Source organism: Conger conger, chromosome 2 (assembly GCF_963514075.1).
Source record: "Conger conger chromosome 2, fConCon1.1, whole genome shotgun sequence".
Taxonomy (NCBI): Eukaryota; Metazoa; Chordata; class Actinopteri; order Anguilliformes; family Congridae; genus Conger; species Conger conger.
In genome coordinates this window covers 59,864,945-59,891,845 of record NC_083761.1, presented here as the reverse complement: position 1 = coordinate 59,891,845, position 26,901 = coordinate 59,864,945, and the positions used below count along the sequence as shown (strand labels likewise).

The window sequence follows — 26,901 nt, the reverse complement described above, 5'->3', positions numbered from 1 at the left end:
AAATTATGAAACAGAGCCATCAGGTGTTACACCAAGGAACTGCATTTCAAGGGCTGTTTAATTTATTATTTACTCTGTTTAATTTGATTCGGTTGTACAAACGAGTTATAATTTTATTAACACTATTCTATATTGTGCTTATTATTATTATTATTATTATTATTATTATTATTATTATTATTATTGGCTTACAGCAGAGTTCAGTGGAATATTGACATAGCATGATATGATAGTACAAAAACATATTTCCTTCTCTTCCAGGATTGTAAAGCCGGCTGCAGCAGCTGCGTAGACACAGAGGACAGCACAGTGAGTGTGGACGGCTTTCATACCTTTGCGCTCTCATACCCTTTAAAGCGCTCTGCTTGTCGCAAGAGGTTACAGCTGGCAGAGGGCATGTAATAGGTTGACTTCTGAAGCCTGACAGTAAAATGCATTTGACAACACAAAATCCTCGAGAAATAGTAGGCCTACATTTTGCTTATTGCAATAAGAGGAGTTACTGCCCTTACAAGAGGACTGCAATTTGGCCATTTGTTTTTGGCATGCTTATAGTTTCTGCAGTTTGTTTTTACTGGTTTGCCTTGCCAGCAAAAGTGTAATCCCCTTGCTCGTACATTTTCTTACAATATGTACAGTTCATAGAATTTTTCAAGCTCAAGTTGTTATATACCCAATGAGTAGAGCAGGGGTGTCCAATCTTATCCAGAAAGGGCCGGTGTGTGTGCAGGTTGTTGTTTTAGCACAAGACTAAGACAGCTGATTCTACTCATCAAGGTCTTGATTAAAGACCACGATTAGTTCATTAGTATAATCAGGTGTGTTACAGCTGTGTTAAAACAAAAACCTGCTTCCACGCTGGCCCTTTTAGGATAAGATTGGACACCTCTGGTGTAGAGCCTGGTTTATAGGAGTACTTGGCAGTGAGGTTTTTTAACAGCAGATGGTGCTGTTTAACACACTGTGGTTATCTTTGAGCTGCTTTATTGCTTTATTGATAAGCAATAATCATCGGTTGACAAATCTAAGCTCTTTCATTTTTTAATTATCTGCGATAACTTTATTGGTGGGCTAATGTCAATTATATTACACAAATGGTATTTTGTATAGAGGCCTGGAAAGAATATTCTGTACAGAAATAAGGGATCATGCTCTGTAAAAAGATATGAAGAACTAGTTAATTCTGAACTTTTAAGTTGTTAAGTACAGGACTAAATGTTGATAGTGCAGTATTCATCATGATAATGAATGATAATACATGATAATTATATATTTTTTACTTGATCTTGAGCACAGAAATAAAGTGGCATGAGATACTGTATGTAAAGGAGAAGTAGCCTGTAGTTGTCTAGTGTATTATTGCCAAGCTCTGCCGCCCCTGGTGGTAGGAGGCCAGTTGTGCCTGTGGCTGGCAATGGCTGGCTAATGACATTCTGTTTTTTATTGTATGGATTGTAATGAGTGGCTTTACCAAGGTTTCACTTGAAGCTAGCTATAGCAATGAAATGCTTTCCTTGGCTTTGCATGGCAGTGTTACATACATGGCATAAAACACGTAGCTGAAACTATAAAATACACCGGCCACAAAAAAGGCACCTTCAAAAAATTAATCTTCACAAAGTCTCTTCAGAAGTGTCTTCTCTAATCACAGAAACTTCCACCTTTTACTCTTTTTGGGCAGCTGAACATAATTGCCAATCAGTTAATAAGTCAACTAGCTGCACTTGAAGGAGCCAGCCAATAAACAGCAATAGAGGTTACACAACTTCAGACAGTTAAAAACTATTGTGCATATCAAAGGGGTTGTAAAATGAGATGAGCACTGTGGCTATTGGTTGAGACAAACTATATTCAGATTAAATGATGGCATAATGAGGATCACAGTGACTACTATATATGTTGGATGAATCCACAGAAGATCAAAATCAGAATGGTATTTTTGAAATAAAAATTTTTACCTTTCAAAATGAATGCATTAATCTACATAAATACCATACCACTTAACCTCTTAATTTAGAACATCCCATAATGATTGTAATAATCCCAAAATATGGTTGGTGCAATGTATGGTTTATTCAGCTCTTAAAACAGGCACCCATGGACCAAATTCCACAAAATTAGCATATCAATCTAGTATGTTTCCACTAGATTATGCCAGTCTAACTACATGGGATATTAATCATGAACTGTAGCTTTGAAATAATTAGCTTGCAGGCAATACTGCGCAATACTCACAATAAACACATCACAGTGCAGAAAGCCCTGTTTACAAGCGTTTTATGCTTTTTGTTGTTAATAATAATTGTTTCACCCTGCATCTAACTAAAATGGCCATGTAAATGTAAACACAGTTGATCAGATAACAGAGAATTCCAACATATTCAAAATAACTTGCTTATGCAGTAATCCCTGTTCTTTGTCGCAGACCACAGTTGTATTGCCTATTGCCCAAGAATCAGCCTTAGCAGTTTTTTAAAGCTTCTGCAAATGAAAGTTGGCTGAGCCTCTCTTGTGAACTGTAGCAAAACAGGCAAGCTGTCAGTCTCATGACCATGGCACAAACCGCGGAGATGTCTGGCCTCTACTACATTAGGCACCCTACCATCCAGTAACTCCACAATCCTAACATGAAAGGACACCACATAAATCATTCTCCTCAACAGCGGCTTTTTGTCTCAGCCCCAAAACCAAGAAAAAACCTGAGTCAAAACCTGAGCAAGCTGTCGCCTGGCAGATATACCTGTACTGTATTTATCCTCTTCCGTCATATCTTTGCACTTAGTGGACTCTTGACAGACAGTGCAGACCGAATAGGCCTTGGTCATCACTCTCAGATAGTAATTGCACTCCAGCACCAGCCATTGCCTCATTCAGATCTGCTTGGCTTGCCAGTTTTTGATGCGTTCCTCATTAGCTTTCAAATCAAGCACAAGTCTAAGTATACTTTTATCCTCCACAACGTGAAAGACTTTAAAGAAAATAATTTGATTTAAATCACTTACGGACTAAAGCTTCAGCTGACTCATGCTTGTATATTCCTTCTTTTATTGCATTTGTTTTCCTGCTGATTCTTCTAAACTCTGAATCCTGAATCTGAATAAACTTACAGCACTTGCACAGCACTCTGCATCACACACCTGATTTTTTATGTCTTGGAACCTTCTCTAGTAGTTTTTCAGGGATGTGCATAATTTAAACTTGAATCAACATATCATCAGATATATACATGGTTTTGCGGAGTAACAGAATTGTAGAACATGAAACAGAGCTACAAGTTTAATTACATTATCCAACAGTGTTTGGTAAATGAACAACTTTGAAAAACAATTAGCTTTCAATTTATTTTTATTTTTATATATTTATATTCTGTAGTAAGCCAGCCTTTGATTTAAAAAAAGGCTGCATATAATAAGCAACACTGATAATAATTTGTATATGTTATTTTCTAACTGCAGTGTATACTTTTATTACATTTACTGTCATATTTCAATGTTTTTAATTAAGTAATCTTATTTTGTTCTGAAAATATTGCCATGAAGAGGATGCAACTGCACGCTATCCCCATGGACAGTGACCAAGAACAATGGGGTCACCAAGTCTCAAAAAGAACCATAAAACGCCACCCCCATAACTCCAAACAATAGGCTTCCTGAAACACACTATTTGGAGCATCAGAGAGGGAGAGACTGCTAATGACATGACGTATTGTATTAAAACTGAGGAGTATACCTACAAAATGAGAACAGCTTTGTAAGGCAAACATAGTATAAGTACATGATTATAATCAATAATTGTCTGGATGTATTCAGTAGAATCATGAACTTACATTATGGTAATCAAACTGATAAAATTCCAGATGCATTTGTATTGCATTGGCAATTTTTGTGTCAACATTCATTTGTTCATTCATTGCATATCGCAAATCGGGCAGACTACTGTACAGAAAACTGGATTCGAAAAAGTGTTGACTTCTGCGGAATTTCTGCATGCCTTGCTAGTGACAGATGACTGTGAGTACTCACAGCACCCACCAGGGAGAATTGAATGATAAGATGGTGCTGATGTGTTGAGTGCTCTGTATTTCATATCCTGAAGATCAATACAATTCGCTGGCGATATTTTCCCTTGCCAATGTTGGAGGACAAAAGGGGCTTTGGTCCCAGCAGTTGCAAAAAAACAAGCCTGATAAAAGAAATGGACAGAACTGTTACTGTTGCACTAGTTAAAGCAGTGAAGGCTCATGTTATGTCTTTGGGAAAACCTGTATGTCACATTTTTGTTCTGTTGCCTCAGTAACGCTCTGATTTCTTGCACACGTATGTATATATGAAATTAATATATTTACAGTATGTACATCTGATGCATTTTGTTCTGGTACCCTTCTAGGTTTGCATAATTAGGTTTCTATAATAGTTTTTTTTGGAGTAGGGATATGCTAAGAAAAATAACTTACAAATATTATCACAATAAGTACCGTTCTAATACACTCTGAGTAAAGTTGTTTGCACAAATTGGTCTCAAGTGGGGAACACAGTGGGTGCAAGACTGAGCTGTGAAACATATCTGTCCAAGAGCCAATTAAAGCACGATGCAACGTGGCCTGTTAGCAAAGAGGCACTGCCAGGCTTTTGATGTCTGTTCTCTCAGTTTTTCTCCCTCGTTTGTTACAAAGAACAAAGCCATCATGAGACTATTTTGGTTTTGTCAAGAGATTGTGTTTACAGTTTATTATATTTTCTGCAGAAATACTGTACTAGTGAATTATAGTTCAAAGTATTTTTATTTCTCAAAGTATTCTATTGACTTGGATTGAGAGGAGACTTGCAGATGAATCTACTGTATGGACTTTATATACATTCGATATGGGCTTACTTGAGCTCTGCATTGTGCATTTTTATTCTTTCTGTGTCACCACTATAATAAAGAGCACACTGACAAATAGGTCGCCCTTAGGTATGCCATAGAATAAGCCACATCTTGAATATAGATCTAACACATAATGCTCATACGTGCTATGCTACTAAATCTATGATAATGTTTTTTGGTCTTTTGATCTAACGATGTAGAGTGAAACTTTAGTTTTTGTATGTATATAATGGCTGTTCAAGTTCAAGATCTGTTTGTAATGGAAAGATAAATTAGGGGGAAAATAAATGTCCAGTTGTTTGTCAAGGAATTGCTTGAAATTTTTATTTGGGCAGATGGCAAAAATTTGCAAGATTGACTTTGCAAGTTTATGAAATATGCAGAGGATGCAGGGGTTTTTATGGTGAGGGATTATATTACACAGGGGAAGCGAAAATGTTTGTCGTTCTGATCATGTGAAAGTGTGCACACTACTGGATTTGTTTTCATGATATACTGCAGTACTGCATCTTTTTTTCTTTTTAATTGAGTAGTGCCAACAATTCAGGAATTAGGTGTCCTTTACCTGAATAAGGTTACCATACAGAATTTGTATTCATACAGACTTGTATTCTGTATCATGTAATCTGTATTCACTCACATGCAAAACACATACAGTAACTGATAGTGATCAGCCTTACATAATCAGCCATTTCTTTGCAGTTCTATTTAACTGATTGCATTGTCTAGCCATTACTCCTTTATAATCTTGCGCTCCTGTTTGCACTAATAGTACAATCCTGCTCAAATGCTACACAAACAATACATTTTGAAATGATGAGTAATGTCAGGCCACTACTGCCACTTATGACTGTAATGTAAAGATATGTGTATCTGTAGCATATGCAGGATATGTACATATGTGTATGGGCATATGTACATGAAGCTATTTCTTTGTTCCCTCTTTTCCTGGGTATGTGTGAATCTCGGCATCCCCACAACATCAGATCCCTAGTGACATCATGTTGTAGACTTAATTGATAGATTGAGTGATTGATTTCTCATGACCTGGTTGCAATGATTGTAATTTTTAATTGATTTATCGTAAAATGACATCTGTGATAATTGACGTCTTGTAAATTCACTGATATGATGCACCCATGTTCCCTGTTCACTGTATCCTCGAAATGAGGCGTTCTGCTTTACCAGGAGTGAACTTGATGAAGCGATAGCAAAACGTCTCATTTGGATCCAAGCTTTAAATTAAACTGCACAAGTCTTTCATGTCATAAGGTCTATTTTTCGATTTTTTGAGTCTACAGTTCAGAATGCCAGCTATTGCTAGCCTACACATTATGTGATTGCATCGTCTTGTTTAGTGCTGTTGTTGTAGCTGTGCTGTGCTCTTCCCTGCATGAAATACAAGGAATGTTGGTAGACCAATAATAACATGGGAAATTAGGCAAAGGGCAAACCTGACCGTTTTGTTCATTCTTGTTTGAACTGGTCTCATAGTATAGACAAAGTACATTTGAAACTGTGACAATATGTCTTTTCCCTGGTTACAGATATTCCAAGATAAGTAAAACTGTTCTTTACTATTTTAAAATACCCCAAGCTATTTGGCTTTTAAAAAAAACGCATTCACCTGGATGAAGGATATTACGTAGCAAGATTCCAGGGTGTATCTTCAAATGTATGATTGTGCTGCTCATGGAGTGCTGAACAGCTTCTGGTTTCCATTATGAGAGAGTGAAGTGTGTAGGGAACAGCAAGCAGTATCTCAACCTCCTGGCGGCCCTGCGGCATGCATTTGATGTTATCAAGCACCACTCTTAGCAACAGGGGCAGTGAAGTCTAGGAAGAATAGTATTTTCTGGCCATTATAGTGTAATGGACCAGACTGCCTAGCTTGGTGCAGAATCTCTTGCTGAATGTGAGAATAATGCACCCTAACAATAACAGGGTGAGGATTTCCATCTGATTTCACTCAGGGGCAATGCACTGTGTCCAAAAGAGGTTGTGTCCTTGGTCAGCATATCCTTCAGTAGGGTGCCTACAGAATGACCTCCTTAGGCTATGGCCCCTGCAGATTGCCCTCTACCCCAGTTAGGTTTAAGTTACCTAAGTAGTTGTCCTACATATCATCCTTGAATCTCATAGAATCTGATATTGCGGCTATCTTTACAGAGAGTTCAGTCACAATGGACAATGCTAGATCAATGTAATATTCGCTTCCACAGCTCACACATACGGTTAGCTAAAGTCTCAAACCGCAAAATTGATCTCAGAATGCAGTTTGCTCTTCCATCCATCTATCGATTTATTCACTATCTAACCTACTTATTCCAGGCCAGGGTCAAGGAGGGTGCTGGAGTCTATCCCAGCATGTACTCGGCAAGAGGCAGGAATAGACCCGGGACAGGCCGCCAATCCATTGTACACACCATTCACTCACACACTCATACCACTTTAGACCTGCATGTCTTTGGACTGTGGGAGGAAACCTGGAAGAGGTACCCAGAAGACACCCATGCAGACATGGGGAGAACACGCAAGCTCCACACAGAAATGCCCAGGCCGGGATTCAAAACCAAGACTTGCTATGAGGTAGCAGTGATTCCCACTGTGCTGCCCCCAGTTTCCTCTTGAACACTGCACTTTGCTTTTTAAGGATTGTGATAGGACATCAATCTTAGCATCAGCAGATGGGCCAATGTCAGGTATCATCGATGCTGTTTTAGACTGAAGATGGGCCAAGGCATGAACAGTAACATCAGAAGAGGATGCAGGCTGCATGGGGGGCTTGCAGGTTCTTAGTGTCTATGGTTGTGTCAGGCAGCAGTTAACATTTATTTTCTGTCAAGGGTTAAACTGAAGGAAGAACAGGAATACAAAGCAAAGTAAATTAAATCAAAGTAGATTGTATGGGGAAATTAAAATAGCATTAATTAATCATTTGCAGGGGGCTCTCAATTCCATGTCTATAGTCACTCATCTTTCAACTGCATTCCACCATGTTATTTAATTTAATCATTATGAAACATTCTATGCTGCTACTATTCTTTCAAGGATTGCTGTTGAACTATGCAAATGTAGAAGAAACATCTACTTCTAATTAGGGACAACTGATAGACACTGTCTTGCAATTCATGTTAGATGGGAATTACTTTTTCAGACTTGTTCTAGAACTCCTCCGAAACTCATTCAACTGCAGTTTATACATGGCAGCATTGTCAGTAGGGAACAATTTGCAGTCATCCAAGTACCGCAATTTTCTCTTCCTTACTTTACTTTTATTGCCTTTTAGCAGATGCTCTTATCCAACGTGACTCACACAAAAGGTGCTTTTCTTTTTTTTGTGCCTGATTTTCCTGCTTTTGATAATATCCCCTATAATGTCACCTTTGTTACATCTTTGAAGTTACATGTTATTTAGCCATGTCTTGTGGTATCCTCTATTGCGGTACTCATTTAGTATAAAAGAGAATTCTTGAAATATAATGTGATTCTCAGGAAGTATAAAGTGTGTATTTTACTTAAAACATGGACAGATACAGACTTGAAGTTTATTTTATTTTTTTACCACAGATTCTTCTGTTTCAGTTTTTGGGGTTAGTTTGGAGTCATGTTGTGTACACGTCATTGTGCCAAAATATAGGGAAGAGATTCTTTGCTCACATTGCTCTGAAAACAGGGGCAATATGGCATCGGTCACCCTTGTTGACTAAGCTAGAAATGCAGCACAGTTTAACCCAATTTAGAGTCTTGTACTTCTATTATCATCAAAATTAATTTGGGTATAATTTTAATGGGTGAAAAGTCTCATCATCATGATGAATTCAACCATTTATGTTGCTCACAATTGAAGTAATAATAACTGACATAATCACAGTCATCAGTGAAAAGAACGTGCAACATTACTGCGATGAGGAGAAAATACCTAGGTCCTGCTGACTAATAAATGTGATTACTGTCAGCATCTGGAGTCTCTACCTCTTACATATTGCACTCTGCTTCGCCTTAAAGTGAAAGTGACATGCAGATAGTGACTGATTCTGACTAAATTGTTTTTGCTATCATCTGCATGCACACTGCTGCTATACATAGAAATGAATGCAACACAAAAGTTGTCCACCACGGTTACAAAGCAATGACCAAAAACAACAAACTAGTAATATTTGCCCAGTGAGCTTCAGGCCTGTTTGGTGCGGACATGTGTTTTATGAGATGAGTCTGTAGATGGAAGATGAGCCTCCAGTGTGAATGAATGAAATTGAACAATAAGCCCTGCTTAATCTAGCGACCTCGGTCAAAACATTCCTTCAAGATTACACGACCCATACCATTAGGCCATCTAAGAAATAATAGATTGTTGCTGTAGATCAAATACCATTTCTTCAAGCTGACAGCTAACCTTATATCATGCTGTTGAACTCCTTATTTCCTTATTTCAAAGTGCAGTCCTTTGATAATGATTGACATTCCCATAGTGAATAAAAAGAACGATTTGGAAGAAATGCAAAGTGGACAAAGTAACATTACGGTACAACTATAATGTTACCCATTCATGATCCTAACCCGCTTATCCTGAACAGGGTCGCAGGGGGGCTGGAGCCTATCCCAGCATACATTGGGCGAAAGGCAGGAATACAGCCTGGACAGGTCGCCAGTCCATCGCAGGGCACACACACCATTCACTCACACACTCATACCTATGGGCAATTTAGACTCTCCAATCAGCCTAACCTGCATGTCTTTGGATTGTGGGAGGAAACCGGAGTACCCGGAGGAAACCCACACAAACACAGGGAGAACATGCAAACTCCACACAGAGAGGCCCCGGCCAACAGGGATTTGAACCCAGGACCTCCTTGCTGTGAGGCGGCAGTGATAACCACTGCATCATCCATGCTGCCTACAACGTTACCCACTAAACATTTTTTTCTGGTGAAAAGTTGATAAAATGCTGTCTTGGCTTATATTTGGATTATTGGGAGTCAGCGTATGTCAAAACGGCTCACAAACTAGATGATATTGATATCCAGATTCTGGCTTTTGCTCACAGAGTAACTACAAAGATTAGTCTTATCTATTAACTAATTGTGTAGCTTTATGAAGTTCCAGACACCACTTCTGAATCTAACATTAGCTGACATTAGCAAGCTTTGTTTACATAACTTCAGCACTATAATTTTGATTTATCTATTAACTAATTATGTAGCTTTATGAAGTTTCAGATGCCATCTTGAATCTCATATTAGCTGATTTTGGCCAGCTTGGTTTACATTACTTCAGCACTATACTTTGTTGTCACTTGTCAGACAGACATTAGCCTGTCTGGGGGCCTGTGCAAAAGCAACCTAGTCGCCAGTTCGAAGTGTCACTTTTAGACTGGGAAGCTGGGGCAAATACGGTGGTAACAGGCAAACGTCAGAGAGTCAGCCTCCAAAGCGCTGATCTAGTTAGTCTCTCCAAATTCAACATTAACCAGCTGAGTAGCTAACATTAGCTGACCAGCTTATATAGGCTTATATTGTAGTTCTAGAGTCTAGACAATAAAATAAGATAACGTTGTCAAGTGGCAGACATCAAATGAGATTAAATTTGTTTTTTTAAAGTTATTGGGAAATTGAGTGACAAGGTTGATTTGACTTCTCAAAACCACTTCTCTCAGACAAACATACTTTATCAACCCATATCTCCAAAATGGATTGCACAATCGCAACATGTGATACTTTATTTTATAGCTCTGTTTCAACAAATAAAAAGCAGAAGATATCAAAAATGTCAAAGATCCCCCATTTACCAGTCACATTTGGTATGTATTGCTCTTCGATGCTATATAGGCAGGTATTTTAAACAGCTGGTTTTGTTTGTTTGCTCCAATTTCACTATTTCTCAACATCCTACATAAAGAAGGCAAGTTATGTAGGTGAAAATGACTTAAAAGTTCATCAAATTTTACCCGCAGCCATTTGTGGCAGCTGATTTTGTGTGCGGCGTCTGATGTTGTTAAGGAAGATAAGCATCCGTACTCATGCAGGCCCCCTGCTGCTTGATAGCCTAAAATGTGGAGTCTCAGAGAGCTGAGAAAGTTGATGGAGATGAGAACTTTTGCTTTTGAAGTCATGAAACTATTCCTTTTATTGTACTTGCGCGACCCCATTGTGTAACTACCACTTTGCCTTTTTTAATTGTTGGGAAAGTGCCTGCCATTGGAATAGCCCCTATATTAATCTCTGCGTCCATTCTTCTGTCCTCCAGCTCACTTTTGTCCTTCGCTTGACCAATCACATGTTGCTTATCTCTTCTGGAATGTTGCCTGCATTTATTATCTGTTATCAATGTTGCCGAGTCCGCTTCTATTATAAAAAGTCACTGTTATATTGAAAGAGTTTAATTGCATTTATTAGTCTTTTTTTATTGTTCAGCGATTTTGGATCAAGCTATACCATGTGACACAATTATTTCCCACCACACCAGAGCCTGTATTGAGTCTTCACCTCTATCACATCCGCCATTAGAGTGCTGATCTGCTGAATGTTTTAATTGATGTTTTAGGTGAATGCTTTTGCTTTTGATTTTGTAATTTTAGCTGTGATTTGAAACTACTTTGCAGATTGTGTTAAGCATATTCTATTGTGTTAGCAATAACTAACTGAATAAATTGAGAACAAAATACTGTTGAATCAAAAATGTTTAACTTTTTACACCTGAAATGTCTGGAATGTCTATAGAAAGAAAGATTGCATTGGCTTTACCCCATCCCCACATATTCCAGGCAGAGAGATTATTATGGTCTGTGAAGACTGTCCTTGCTTTTAGCTGTTGCTGCCACCCTGTTATTTTCTTGCTGCACCCGTATGCTACGGGTCCCTCTTGGTCTTATTATACAGATGCAAAGCTTTACCTCTAGGGCACTATGAACAGTCTTGGTCATCTTATTGTGACCCTTTGCAGGCCAGAGAGTGACTGCGCTTATAAATAAACAAGACAAATTATGTAGACATAAGGGCACTTTCTCCTATGATGGCAATTGGGCAGATGCTTGGGCACTGGTTGGCCCCTAGGGGGCCCATGCCTGGTTGCATTTGGGTTTTGAACATTCCTTTATCTTTCTCTTGTATGACTGTGAGCCAGCTATGATCCCCTCAGGGGTTCCTGTAGATGGGCTGAGGAGTCTCTCAGTGTGATCACTGTTGTGTTTTCCTCGGTGTTCTGAACACATTTATTTGCCTGACTAGTTGGCCCAATTTAAGGTTCCCATGATTGTCTGTGAGGCTTGCAGCTGGCCTGCAGGGTTAGTGCTGCCATTGGTGCATTTGTACTATTGGCTGTACTCTGTCCCTATGCAAGATTGACTTTGTGGACAATAAAACTTGATGAGTTAGCCTACGATTCTTCCATTGCTGTCATGAAAGAGCACTATGGACAGAATACTGTGTTGATGATTTAGGCTTAGAATGGCTTTTGGGACATGAAACGTGTGTTTTCCCCTAGGACGATGGGCCATTATGTCCCCTCAGATTCTGAGCTTCCTGTCAAATGTAGGAAGTCCCTTGGGTATCATAGTTACTGGCCTCCATTCCAGAGCTCTATACAGTTCTGCTATGCTTTTCTCACCTCTTAGCACCCTTTGAGTTGTCAAGGCCCTAGAAATGGTCCTGCAACGAAGCAGCATTTCTGAGGTACTGTGACAGCCACCTCATAACCCCTGTTTATGTAGTGTTATTCTTCTTCAAACGGTGTATTTATATATTTTAATATTTTAATCTCAAATGTTCAGGAGATTAATTATTTTCTCTCTTCTGGAGTACTCTTTGGAATTGTTTTAGGTCTTCAAACAAGCAAGTCATTACAGAATGAAACAAAAAATTGGCTGAGCTTTGGACACTGTTTTAACTAACAGTATTAACTTTATGTTAGACATTCATCACTGATGTACAGCTAGTGCAGCCAATGTTAAATAAATAAATAAGGCAGGCCAATTCTTTGATCATGGATAATGATCCAATTACTCGTAATCTAACAGACCGCATTACCCAAGCTTTATAGAAGTAACAAATGTGCTACAGACTGTAGCAAAATATAATATATTTAATGCATAGTACAACAGCTGGCTAGCTAATATTAGTGAGCTATAGTGAATGACAGGACACAGGAGAAGGCTACACATTATTTTAAAGCTAATTTCTCTTAAACTACACTCATAGTCCCTCTTTCCTCGAACTCTCCCACTCAGAACTCTAGCTAAATAACCATCTTAGTCTAGTCGGCAAATAACCTAGTAGTTATTTCTGTAGCTTCCCTTACTGACAAGTGATACTTGCTACAAAGTTAGGTTATTCCCTCCACTGATAGGTCCACGAATGCTGGTGTCTGTGTTGATGTCATGTGAACATGAGAGCTGAGTCAAATCAGTCTTTCAAAGAACTTCAGGTTGTCTGAATATATTTGACCATTCATATTGGTAACTTTAATCATTAAGTAAATATGAGACTGATTACTTTTTGCAGTGATACTGCTACACCACATAATTGGCACCATACGTGAGGATTATTAAGATGGAAAACATCTTTATCAATCCTTGCAATTCTACACACAGTGTAGACACATATCCCCACACAGTATGCATTTCATACTAGCACATATAACCCACCAACATTAACCCTAACCATATCTTCAATTTTCTATAGTCATGACACTGATGATTATAATTTTTACTGCTTTATTTTACTGTATCTCTCACTCGCCTAGCTAACTTACGATATCATATCCCTCAATATTTGTATATCTCTCACTAGCCAGCAAGCTGACTAGCAATCTCTCTCTCTCACTGTTTAGCTACATAGCTAGCCTTGTGACCTCTCTAGCTCTCTCAATTACTAGCCTATCAAACATTACAGTCATGCAAACAAAGCATTATTGAATTGATTCGATCATTAGCAATAGCTAGCTCTCGAGTGCTGTAAAAACATTGGTGTTAATGTGACTGATTTTGATAGGGCAAGCTACATTTATAAATTGTTAGCTGCTTCTCTATTGCAATGAGAGAAGCTGGGCGGAAACAATTATTCACAAAATAGGGTCAAATCTGCTGGAAAAATAGGAAGCGCTGAATTCTGACTGGATGTTGACGTAGGGTTATCAGCTTTTATTACATTAATCGATCTAATACACAGAACTTATTACCAATAATATGAAATTGCAGCAACAGTAACAAGTGCAGCAGCATTTTAAATTATCCCAAATGTACACAGTGATATGTTCAGTCCTAAATTGAATATTACAGAGTACATGTGATCTGTATTCATATAAAGTTTAATTAACACTGGACATGTTACTTTGTACAATGTTTACAGACTCCATTAGTGGTTAGTCCATGTCATTTTTTGCTGTTTCTGTCCCTGTGATACAGTGTTAATTTAAATAATAACAGTCATAGCATAGACATTATTTTCCTCTTTCTGTTCCTGTGATACTCCTTTCCAATGGCATAATCCCATGGTTCTTGTGCGAGATTGGTCTTTTAGGTCTGACATTTATCTATCAACCAGTAGCATAAAGAATAATAATACCACAACAATATCCATTCTTTAACCCTAGTAACTTTTGTTATGTTGCCTTTCTGTTGATTTCTGATCCTGTGGAGTTTGATGCCAGAATACATTCTTGATGCTGGTAATCATCAATCAAATCAGAAAAACTTGAAATGCCAGAGGGGAAAACATTCATCCTAGGTAAGATGATCAGTTTTGATAAAATATTTTGCACTGGCATAACACCAGCCTTTTTTTATGAGCAGATGCATTTTTACTGTAAATCTGATGACTGAATATGGCGATGAAAATGTTTTGTTTATTTAAGCCCTTTTTTTGTTTGAACCAAATAACATTCATTATTGTGAATAAAAATGCATTTAAGCATTGCTCAGGGAAAAGGAAGGAGGCTGCTGTGTTACTCACAGAAAGAAAGACTGAGATTCCAATTCTGTTTTTGATTGGAGCAAATTTTGGTTTGACTATCAAATGAAGACACAAATATTTATCTAGTTTATTTAGTAAGTATTAGTATGGAAGGTTTCGGTGATGTATACGATATAGTTTTACAATCACATTCTTAAATTATTTCGAGCATTGCTTGGCTCTAACACTCTGGTCACCCTTAGGACAACTACATGAGCAGGTAGCAGATAAAAGACTACAAAATTGCTGCACTCTGCTCTCTAGTCAGGTAGATCTATGTTGGATCCATGCATGTGTGAAGTATTCATAAGAGATTTGGGTTGTGAGGCAAGGTCATGCAGAGATGTGAACATGTTTCAGCATTACTGTGTGATTTTTCAGTGATGAAAGAGAAAGAGCAAGCCAGAGAGAGTATGAGTGAGAGAGAGAGAGAGATAGAGAGAGAGACTCTGCCTCTACTCCTACCATCAGATGGCACTAGAGGATTTAAGAAGAAACTGTTACTGCCATTAAGGAATCAGTAATTTGTCAGATGTTCTCTTTCCATGAAGTTTGTTTGTTCCACAGTTTGTTGTTTATTAGATGTTATGTGTTTCTCCATAGTTATGACATTTGGAGAAATTCCACAATTTAAATTAATATTTGTGTTTTGTAGGGATATGAATGAAACAGTCACCTAGATGCTCAGGGGATATATATGATTTTGATGGTTTGATCACATGAATGTGAATATTTAATTTTCATTTCAACATTTTGATTTCATATCTGCTAATTTGAATGTTTAACAGAAGTTTATGTTCCATTACAGGTTACAGCATTACATTATATTCCTGTCCCCATCCTAGTGAAAATCCTTCTATTTTGAAATCAATTAATGCTATACACAATAAGTGCTGAATGGCTTTCATGAGAAATGTATGACTAAATATTGACTATGAAAAATGATACCACTTCCATTCTCACTGTGATATCTGGAAAGGGAAGGCTTTGTTGATTCTATCACAATGCATGGCCTTGAAGTACTTACGTGTCTAAAAATAGTAGCTATTTTTGTTCATAATTATTGCTTCATGCTTAGTAAATGTCACTGGATACAGATTTTTAATGGTGAGATCGAATGCAGAAAACGTCTATGCAAACAGGAGCCTTTGCCCTAGATGAACGGGAGGGTGAGAGAACCGTTAATTCTTCTTTTTTGTTTTCCTTTGGGGTAATAAAAAATGAAAAATCGCTTGTAAAATGTCAAAAACATCATAAAGACTAGATCTGAGGGGTTGATTAATGAAACCTTTGCCCGGTGGCATTGTGCAGCAGAGGTGGCTGGCAGTGCGGCAAGGCTCTGAGTGGCAATATCTCAGCAGTCCCTCACTGCATTCCATCACGCTGGGTCTGCTTCACTCTCCCGCAGACATCGCTACACACACAGGCCAGGGAGAAACACTAAAGCACCCATAACACCTTTCTTATTCTCTCTAATGTTGTCTGGAGGCAAAAAGAACACAAAGATTAATGGGCACAATCTATCTGGCTCAGGCAGCAGGCGAGAAGGGGCCCTTGCGAGTGAGCCATTACCATTAATAGAAGAAGTTCAGAATCATTTAAATGACTGCTAGAACAAGAACCAATTAACCCGGACCCTCGCACAACCGTGTTGAGCCGGGCTTATTTCTGCCCAACCTCGCTGTTTCGTAAAAAGCCAAAGCTGAGGCCAGGCCAACACAGTGCCCTGTGTTGTTTTATTTACCCTTAATTGACTTGATTAGATTTGTATTGTCTTTTTGTACAATATTTCTATTACTATATATCCATTCTGCTTCATTCAGTGATTCTCTCTTTTTATGAAAATTATGAAAATGCAAATGTAATTTTGCATGACACTATTCTAACTATGAGAGTGTGAATGGCAAGTATTATGGATTTATCTTGTTTGATTTGTATGTATTTAGTTACCCTTTCAAATAGAAAGGTAACCTTTTAAATTGTCTTGTTATTTACAGTGAATGCCTTGTCCCATACAATTGATAACAATCCTACTATATTATCCAATTGATACATATGCATATATATCAATATAATAATAATAATAATAATAATAATAATAATATCAATATTTGAACATAAGAGATGTTACAACCCCTGTGGTAATGAGTCAATTGAAAATGTGGAGCGCTAATTTGAATGCTATATTAATATTTGACTGTCTGGTTTCATGTAATGTAAATAAACGTTATGTTATGATTTGATATGACACAGTTTCAATAAGACATAAAAATATGGCCTGTATTAAGCAGAATCTGTGGAAATTCAATAAATTAGCATAGAGTTCAATGTAATTTCCCTTAACACACTGTTAGAGATTGACTATTCTATGATGGCCTATTGAAAAAGTATAGGTGTATGAAGATCATTTGTAATTCCTACCATTCAGGCTAAACTCAGGGACAGATTGGAAGCATATAGAAATTAGCCCAAAAGCACTTGTATTATTATTTTAAATATATTTATTTAAAGGAAGATAATATATTTATATCTAATACTCACTGCCAACTGGGTTCTGCAATCTGCATACTGTATGCAACTGCCTGGTAACAGACTGCTGTGAGCAGTTGCTACTTATATCTGTTAATAAAAATATAAGTTTGGTAATATAAGTTGGTATTAAAACATTGGCTCCTGTGGTGATATTGTGCACAGAGTCCGTTAGTATGATCTGTGTTTATTATTGAGGCATGTGATCTTCTGGCAGATGGTCTTTTGAGACAAGTCAAAGTCCACAGGTGGTAATTTACTCTTACTTTGTCACTTTTGAAAAGATTTGGCTGTTTCCCTCCCCCTTCAAATTGAGGAGTGTGGTGGTCTTTACAGTCTCACGTTCGATGGGGAATTCTTTCTTCTTTCCTTGCCTGCAACACGAAGGCTGAAAACAATGTTTTGTCATTGAGATTTTGTCATCTTGTCTAGCACAACTGTATTCCATGCACATATTTCTTTCCAGTATATTTATTGGATGATATGAGTGGTAACAGGAGGAGAACTGAATTCTTGCTGAATAGAACGTTATGAATTTCTGTTTGCCAGTCACTCCCTTTTTTGCTTCTTTCATCTAATTCTAAAAGGATGTGGGTGGGTCTGAGTAAGATTGATGGTGGACCGCAGCAAACAATCAGGCACAGGTATCGCAAACCATCCGTCACTGCCCAGATGAGACATGCAAGTGAGTTACCAGTGTGAAACATAGCCAGTATAAACGGATGTCCGATTCTTAAAATTGAAATTGAGGAGCACCTTTGAAAACTATATTGCAAGGTATCAAGAAATACAGCTAAAATCAATATCCTCCACTGCTGGAATTGGACTCATGCTCTCTCACCTGCCGGGACTGTAAGAAATGATTGGTTGATGTATTTTTTTAGTGATCCATCCATTAGAAATATATGCCTTTGGACAGAGGTGGACAAAAATGTATTTCCAGGTCGAACAAATTCAGAATTTACATTGAACAAATTGTAAAATTGTAAAAAACATTACGTATGTTTAACATCAGCTCATACCATTTTTTTTAAGTCACTACTTATTTTGTAACTATAATACTCATAACTTATTTTGAACAACAACATTTCTTTACTATTGGAGAATAATATTGATTTCTATAAATCTGAGATTCTGGAGCATGAGGTTTTTTTCAGTAAACAAGTAATTCAGTGTGTAATTTCAGTTCCATTCCGCTGTGTCCTTTGAGGGTTTCATGTACTTGAATATCATTTTATGAGAAAAGTTACTTTGAGGTCAACAAAATATTTATACCTTTTTCAAGTGTTTCTATTTACTTCTCTTGTTTTTGGAACTTATTGTTTATTCCATTTTTAATTAAATTCACTTCATTTATGTTGAACAATCCCAGAGTAGCTATATTTTGGTGTGGAGTAAACTATTTTCGATGCTCTGTTTGAAAGTATATGGATAAAAACAACAGGGATATGTATATAATTTTCAACAATGACAGTTCCCCCTCCAAACAAACAAGCAAACAAATAAATAAACAGACAAATAAATAAATATCAGTAGGAATGTATGTTTTCATTTTACAACAAATCTCTAAAGACCCAATATGGCACGTTGGTTTGATTCCAAGTTACAGGCATACTCCTCACCTATACAGTATTGAGAGTTTTACACTTTTTTTACACTTCAGGACTTTCCCATAGAAATGACCATAATGGCTACAAACTTTCAAATATTAACACTACAAGTCCTTTGTTAGGCTAGGGCATGTTTTCATGAATTAAAATTCACACACTATGTGAGAGGGCCTAAACAGATAAGGTTGGTGCTTTATATAGGCCCTCCCATTAGATGTAAGCATCATGTCTGAGACGGGTGCGTGGGGGTTGGACCCAAAATGCACGACTCAGAAACAATAGTAAAATAATGTCCCGTCAGGGCATTATTCTGGACTAATCCCAGGAGCGTAGTCAAAACAAGCAAAGTCCATACACATAGATCCAGCCAATAAAACAATAAATAAACAGAAAACATGGTGCCGAGGGAAGAGGCAAACGTCCGTAGACGTGCAGGGAGGTCCGGTAGCAGGAGAGCTGTCAGCGGGGCAGAAGTACAGGCGGACGGCAGGCAGAGTCGTAGTCGAGGGCGATGCGGAAGTCAAAACCATAAAACAAACAGCGAGGCAAAGGTACAAAAGCAGTAGGCGAGGACGTGGTCAAAAACAAACGATGGTCAAAGAAACAGAAATCAATAACGGTGGTCGATAAACAGGCTTGGATCTTAAACAATGGTAATAATGCTCAAGAGTTGCTTTGACGGACAAGAGGCAGACAATTTTGCAACGAACAGAAGTGCGACTGGGCTATAAATGCAGGTGTAGTCAGGTTTAGACAATTAGTTAGAGAGCAACAAGGGAATGGAAAACAGGTGCGATGGATGACAAGTTTAACAAGGTAATTAGTAATCGTTAGTAATAAACCTATCCTGCCCTAGCATTAGTAAATTAGTAAATGACATGCACGAGAAACGTAAGGTAACATGAACACATGATTAGTCTGTTAGTTTTACCCAATCCTGATCTAGCATTAGTAGTTTTAGTAAATAAACAAATAGAAACAATTAGGGTGTGAGTGACAGAAAGAGAGAGAGAGAGAAAGCCGGAACGCAAGGTTTGCGGAAAGACATGTAAAAGTGTATGTTTAAACCAGTCTGCGTAACAATAAACATAAATCAAAACATAACACTAAACGAACTAAGACGATAACCACTCAACATAACAAGGTAAAATAATCGTAACAAAACATAACTAGACATGACAAGAAAATGTATCGTCACAAGAAACAAACTAAACAACATGATGAACCTAGACAAACATAATACATGATAAGACAATACATGACTAAGACAAATGATAAAACATAAAACAGGGCAAGACAGACCTGAAACATGACAATGTCAGGGGGTGGCACTTTGAGTTGTCCACTCGAACTAGCTCCACAGGCTTCACATCATAAGTCAACTGGTTAAATCTTGGCATCGCAAAGTAACCAACATTTTGCTTCTATAAACCAGTGTACTCATGATAGAACAATGGAAGCTATTTAATGAATAGCCAACACGAAGTAAGATTAATCAATAAGTTAGCCAGTTAAATTGCCATAGTTACAAACATTATGCTCTATAAGCTAGCGTTGAAGGCAGGCCATTTCAGGTGGGCAAACTAAATAAATATGTAAACCTGAAATAAATGAATGACTTACCATACTTAAAAAAAAATGATATATATATATATATATATATATATATATATATATATATATATATATATATATACAGATCAGGGGTTGAGCGGCCTCCACTGACCATACCCTGTAGGTGCCGCCCCCTTTTTTTAACACAAGCCTTCAATGACATAACCAAAAATAAATTGTTAATTTGCTCGAACCCTTTACAGGCATGATCCTGGTCTCTTCTGAAAGTTTTCCAAGACTCACAATGATGCCTCAGTAAAAAGACTTGTGATCATGTTGATTTAGTTTTCATCTTTACAGATAGGTAAGGAAGGGGGTCTGAAGATTTCCCGTAGAATGAGCGGTGCATGATAATTCCAGAGTTGTCTTGGCTGTTGTATTTGCTGTGTCATTTGGTAATGGTTTAAAACACTTTTTTTGTAGCATCTTTTTTGGAAGATTATTGCCTATATGATGGGCTAAGTAGATTATATTTAGTATTTCTACTTACATTATTATTAAAAACAGAGTCAATAGAGCTACTGAGTATGTGTTTTTTTAGAGGGAGTGAATAGTTTGTGGTTTGGAACTTGAATGTATTGTATTGACAAGTACTTTGTTGATATCTAATTGTACTGCAACTGGAAGCTTGAGTTGATTGAATTGAAGTGAAAGATCTGTGCAGATGAAAAAGAGTGCAGCAGGGTTGGGGGTATGCACCATCCATTACGGGAGGTTTAAGGTTTTATTTAATTTCATTGTTTCAATCATTCTTATGTCATCATGTCTTGACTCATTCACCCTTCCTGCTGGAAGTGCTTGTAATGAGAATAAATATGTAATAAACACGATACAAATACAAATACTGTCTTTAATGTATTAATTGATGCTTTTTATATGTTTTATATCCTACCTATATCTGTGAAAATCTATGTACATTTAAGACTACATTTTCTCAGGTTCTCAGTCGATGTCACCATGAAAGGTAGGCTAAGCTATTTTCCATTGATGTTAAATTGAGGTATATAGGCTATTTACGGAGATCATTTTAACAGATCCATTCCATTGGTATTGTCTATTGACAATAGGCTGTTAATTGTTTTGTTTTTTGGTGTTTTTCAACATAGCTCTCTCTCTGGGTAGTTCCTTATTTCTAATTTCTGTGAACAAATAAAGATAACTGTTGATTGTTTGAGCTATCTATTCTGCATTGTGTAGTTATGTGTTTGTTTTATATTTTGTCATTTTATGTTATATAAACAAAGATATTGGGGAAACCATTGAATGCTAATTTATTAGGCTTAAACCGCACAAGGCAAATAAATAAAACCGTTTAAAAATACGTAATATAAGCTATTCTACATTATCTGACGCAGGCTCACGTTCAATTGCTTCAACGGCTATTTATTTGCCATGTAGAGTTTAAGAAATGTCGTAATGGAGTCTATTACATTCTAGCTCATACTTGTTGTCATTGGTGGTATAAGTAGCAGTACATTGCTACTGTTCAGCTGCTTTCTATCACTGGCGGCATAAAACAAACACCCTGTTAGGTTTAACCTGCCTGGTTTGTATCTGCACTTTTAACTGGATAGCAATTCCAGCAACCTAGCATGCCATATCAAAACTGTGTCACTAAAAGACTGTTTACAATTACATACATTTGAATTCCTTGGCATAACTCGGCAGTAGCCGAAAAACCCTTTTTTACCCGAGTTTGGTAAAAAAATTAACTTGCAGGTAGCCAAAACTGACGTTTGGCAATAGCTCTCAAAAAATATTTCTTGAAATCTCCCGTCATTCATTGGAGACAAATATATGCAAATTATGCATGTTTAAGCTGAAATACATTTCTCAAGATCAAATTAAAAGTCTGTGTTACATTTTGCCTCATGTTAGACTTGGCCCCGCTCTAACCTATATTTCTTTATATATTTGTTTTTCTGTCCCTTGTTGCCTGCCTGTGCTGTGACTCAAAACAAGCATAAGGCTAATGGGAGATTTTAATTGTTATGCTTCTCTGGTGTCATTCCCCTAATTGCTGGGTGTCTCTATGGTATCCACAGTTCTCCTTTTCATTACATTAGCATTTTTCTTATGAAATCCACCTCGTTGCTGTGATTACTTTAATGTGTTAGGAGTAGCAAATATATACTTTCAATTGTTGACTTTCTATGTTTGCTTTTTCAACATTCCAACTCAATGTATTGTGTCTCTGAGTTTGAAGCTTACTTACTGTATAAAGCATTTGAGTGTAGCAATCTTTCTAGGATGATGAAGTTGTTTATGTGGTGGTTTTACACAGTCCCATTTGTAGAATAATTTGAATACTTTTATGCACTAAGTGGGCAATGGAGTTGTTCTAATGGAACTGAGGAATCATATGTTACTATAATTGAAGGGGGAAAATAATCACAACGTAATTTCATGTTTTGATATAAAAGTAATGATTATGAAAATGCTAGAACTTATGACACACCCATAGAAATGCACTGATGGAATATCAAGCCTGACTCATATAGACATTTTACTAATGAGTTACTAATGTCCATTGCTGGAGGGCTTCCACTCACATCAATATTTTATAAGCTGCTACGTGAGATTTGATTCTAAGTGTTGTGCTGTATTGGCCATTATAAGAAGGTGATTTAATTGCATGTTAGAAAATATTTGAAGTTTTATCCACAGACAGAAATCCCAGAAAGTGGTCTTAAAGCAATTTGAATTCTTTGAGTACTACTAAGATCTAAATGAACATTGTGCAAATTTGCAATGAAAACTGAATACATTATTTTCATATGTACTTTACAATTTTGTAAAAAAGAGAAAAAAAAAGAAAAAGCAGCCAGTGTCCTTCAATGAATAGTTTTTATTACAGTGCTGAATAAGATTCATTAAAATGGACAGATGCCTTTTTCAGAGCACCTTAAATGGGTATAATCACCATGGCAGTGCTTAAGATCATGGGGGCGTTCTGCGTGAGATTGGCTTTTCAGCAATTTGTGCAGAAGCACGGAAAACTTCCCTATCAGATCTTCAGGGCTAAGCTTCATTATGCCACCTGTAATAGCTCTACATTCTGAAACAGTATGCTCTGTGTTATATGAAACATAGGCAGTGCACATAGTGCTGTAGTGTCTGTTCATTATGCACTAACAGAGTCGTAATCTGCAGCTATGCTTATGATAATTGTTAGTAGTTGGGGGAATTATCTCTATGATAAGGTGCATGTAGCCCTAAGCTAAGGTACTGTATTTTTGCAGCCATGGCCAATGCAAGTTGAAAATGCGTGCATGATTGATATTTTACTGAAAATAAAAAGGAAAAGAAGTTCAGTCAGACAACTCACAATGCATTAAGAAATATTTATTGAGGTTTAATGTGAATGCAAACTTTGGCGTTGGCTCTGCCTCTCATCACTCCCTATTGTAAGCCTGCCAAATCAGGGAGTGGATACAAAATATTTTGAAGGTATGAATTAGGAATAGCAGGATAATTTGAGCAAAAGCAGCTAGCAAAAGTGGCAATAGCATGCAATATGGGCAATGGCAGCATTCCAAACCAGGAATAGCATTTCTTAAAACAACAAAAACATTTTTTTTTTAAGAAAGGCTACTTTCCCAGGAGGTTTCCCAACCAATTAAACCTTTGCATATTTCTTTCTGCATATACATACTTTCTTCACCACTCTTGGCTAAGAGCCATTGGAATACATTAGAATGAGCAATATTAAAAATATTGATTCGCCATTCTAGGTTGATGTATTGATGGCAAAGCTGGATGGTTTCCAGCCTGATAATATGTATTGCAGTCTGGGCTGCAAGAACATTGAGATCATACTAGAGTAATTAATGAAGTAAGTTCCATGCAGGCCACAAAACCTCAGCAACAAGCCTGGATTTCTGAGGCAGTTTATTTATTTATTTATTCATTTTATTTTTCTCATTATCAATTAAACCTGCTTAAATGTACACTCTTCTCCAGCCTTTTGGCCAGTGTTATGCTGCATAAAGTAATACAAATAAATTGGCATTTTATATGATTATTTGATCTCATATACTGTAAAATGCTAAATTACAAAGTAAACATCAAATCTGTCATTGTAGAAAGTATGCTACATTGAATGCACAGCTGTCATGTGCTACTAATTACATTTAGGCCAACCCAGAAATGTGAAAAGACTTCCACGGTAGGATACATCGATGTATCCCTTGCTGGGAGGAGACGAGGAGCCGCTTCACTCATATGAACACACATCTCAACAACATTTTTAAATGTGATAGGGTGAAGAGGTGATGTGGTTATTTTTACAAAATCAGATTTTAAGGTCAATGTGTTGCTCTCCACCTCTATTCCTAGGCAATTTGAATGCTTAGCTCTTCACACTTAGGCAGCACACAGCTGACAGTGGTGGGAGTTTACCGTCCTCCTTCTGCCCTCAAATGTGCTATTGACAATTTGCCCAGTATACGAGCTATAACTCATTCTGAATTATTGGTAATAGGTGAACCTGGACTGGCTAACCAGCACCTCAAATTCACTTAACACCTTAAGTCTCACTGTGGGTTTTCATTCCTTTTTTCATGCAATGCCCAATCACTATGGTAACAGGATATACCGCTTGAAAGCTTGAAATCTGTCTGACCTATTTTACCATGTCATTGCTTTTGCACCAACAATGCCTTATTTTGTAGTGTGGGTGGCAAACCAAGCATGGGGGGACCTCATCTTTTGGAAATCCACATACTACACAAGGGTCCTGAAACCAAATGCATGATAGTTTCTAATTCTAAAAACATTCTAACTCAGAGAAACGTTGATAGAATGTCCATTGTTTACTCCGGAGGAAGTAGCATTGTGGTCTGTTTTGTCACTGAATTATTTTGTTATTTTGCTTTTCCCATGCTGATGGTTGACATTTTGCTTGCTTGTTACCACTTTGCTTGCTCGTTATTGATTACTAAATAAAAAGCGTTGAAACATGTTAGCAAATGTTTTGAAATAAAAGTATATAAAGTATATTTGAACATAAAATATAGATAATTATTCATAACCTTTTTTCTAGGTTTTTATTAAGGGTGCCAATATTTCTGCAGCCCACTGTATATACACTCAGTGACCACGTTATTGGGTAGACCTGTGCACCAGCGTATTAATGGAAATATTTAATCAGCCAATCATGTGGCAGCAAATTAATTCATAAAACCTTGCAGATGCAGGTTCAGTTTTTTTCAGCCCAAATGTGATATAAGTGTTTGAGTATCTCAGAATCAGTATCTCCTGGGAGTTTCACACACAACAGTCACTAGAGTTTGCAGAGAATGGTGCAAAGAACAAATAAATCCAGTAAGCAGCAGTTTTGGGTCTAATTATTATTATAAGTCTAATAAATGCCTAATAAAGTGCTCACTGAGTGTATATATTTTTTTTTTTTAAAGAAATTTGGGCACATAGCAATTTCCTTTCAGGGGGCCCAGAATTCCTAGCTACACCCCTGACTATTAGTCTGCTAATGTTTGCTATGTACGTTAGACTAACATCATATCGTAACTAGCTATCGGCAGTTCTAGCAAGCTAGTTGCAAGTGGCAAGTGACTACAGTAGCAAGCCAGATGGACAGATTGGTAGACATTTATTTATTATTATTATTTATTGGTAGACAGATGGATATCCAGCTAGTTTGGTAAATTGGTAGACAGATGGATATCCAGCTAGTTTGGTAAATTGGTAGACAAATGGATATCCAGGTAGTTGGGTAAATTGGTAGACAGATGGATATCCAGCTAGTTTGGTAACTATTAGACTATTAGAGTAACTTTAGACTTTACATAGTCTGCTGAGTTGAAGTTGATACAGTGGAGCGGTATGATCTGCCTTCCATACAATTATTGTCACCCGAATAACAGGAAACTGGATTATAGTGCACATTTCAGAATTTGCTTGCTTTTTGGTTCTTTTAATGAATTGAAATACTGAAGTGCATTTCCAGTATTGATTGGATTTACTGTCTGATTATCTGCAAACTTGAGTTTAAAAGAACAAGTGAAGTATGATAACAAGTTTGTATGGAATCAGTTGATAATGAAATGGGTTTCAATTCTGATAGAAAACAATGGAATATGTATTTGCTATGGATCTTAACCATATATATGTGCGCGCACGCACACACACAAGCAGCCTAGAAAAATAATTACTTTTATTTGTTTGTTCATTTTATACAGGCTGCAGTGTGCCATTGTACTGATCATTAAGCTCATCACCATTACATTGCATTCCAAGTGCCTGAGAAAGTGTTGCTATGATACAGGTCAAGGAAGCATGCTAGGGTGCACTTATTTGAATTGCCCTTTTTTTGT

The 26,901-nt window shown here is 37.2% G+C and overlaps 1 protein-coding gene across 1 annotated transcript in view; it reads left to right on the top strand.

Annotated features, from left to right (window-relative positions):
• The first annotated feature begins 265 nt into the window (after window positions 1-265).
• LOC133115569 (RNA binding protein fox-1 homolog 1) overlaps window positions 266-26,901 on the top strand; it is a 298,065-nt gene continuing 271,429 nt past the window's right edge. Inside the window, exon 1 of the mRNA XM_061225379.1 lies at window positions 266-309. The gene's annotated coding sequence lies outside the window, so the exon portion shown is untranslated. The remainder of the gene's footprint in view (window positions 310-26,901) is intronic.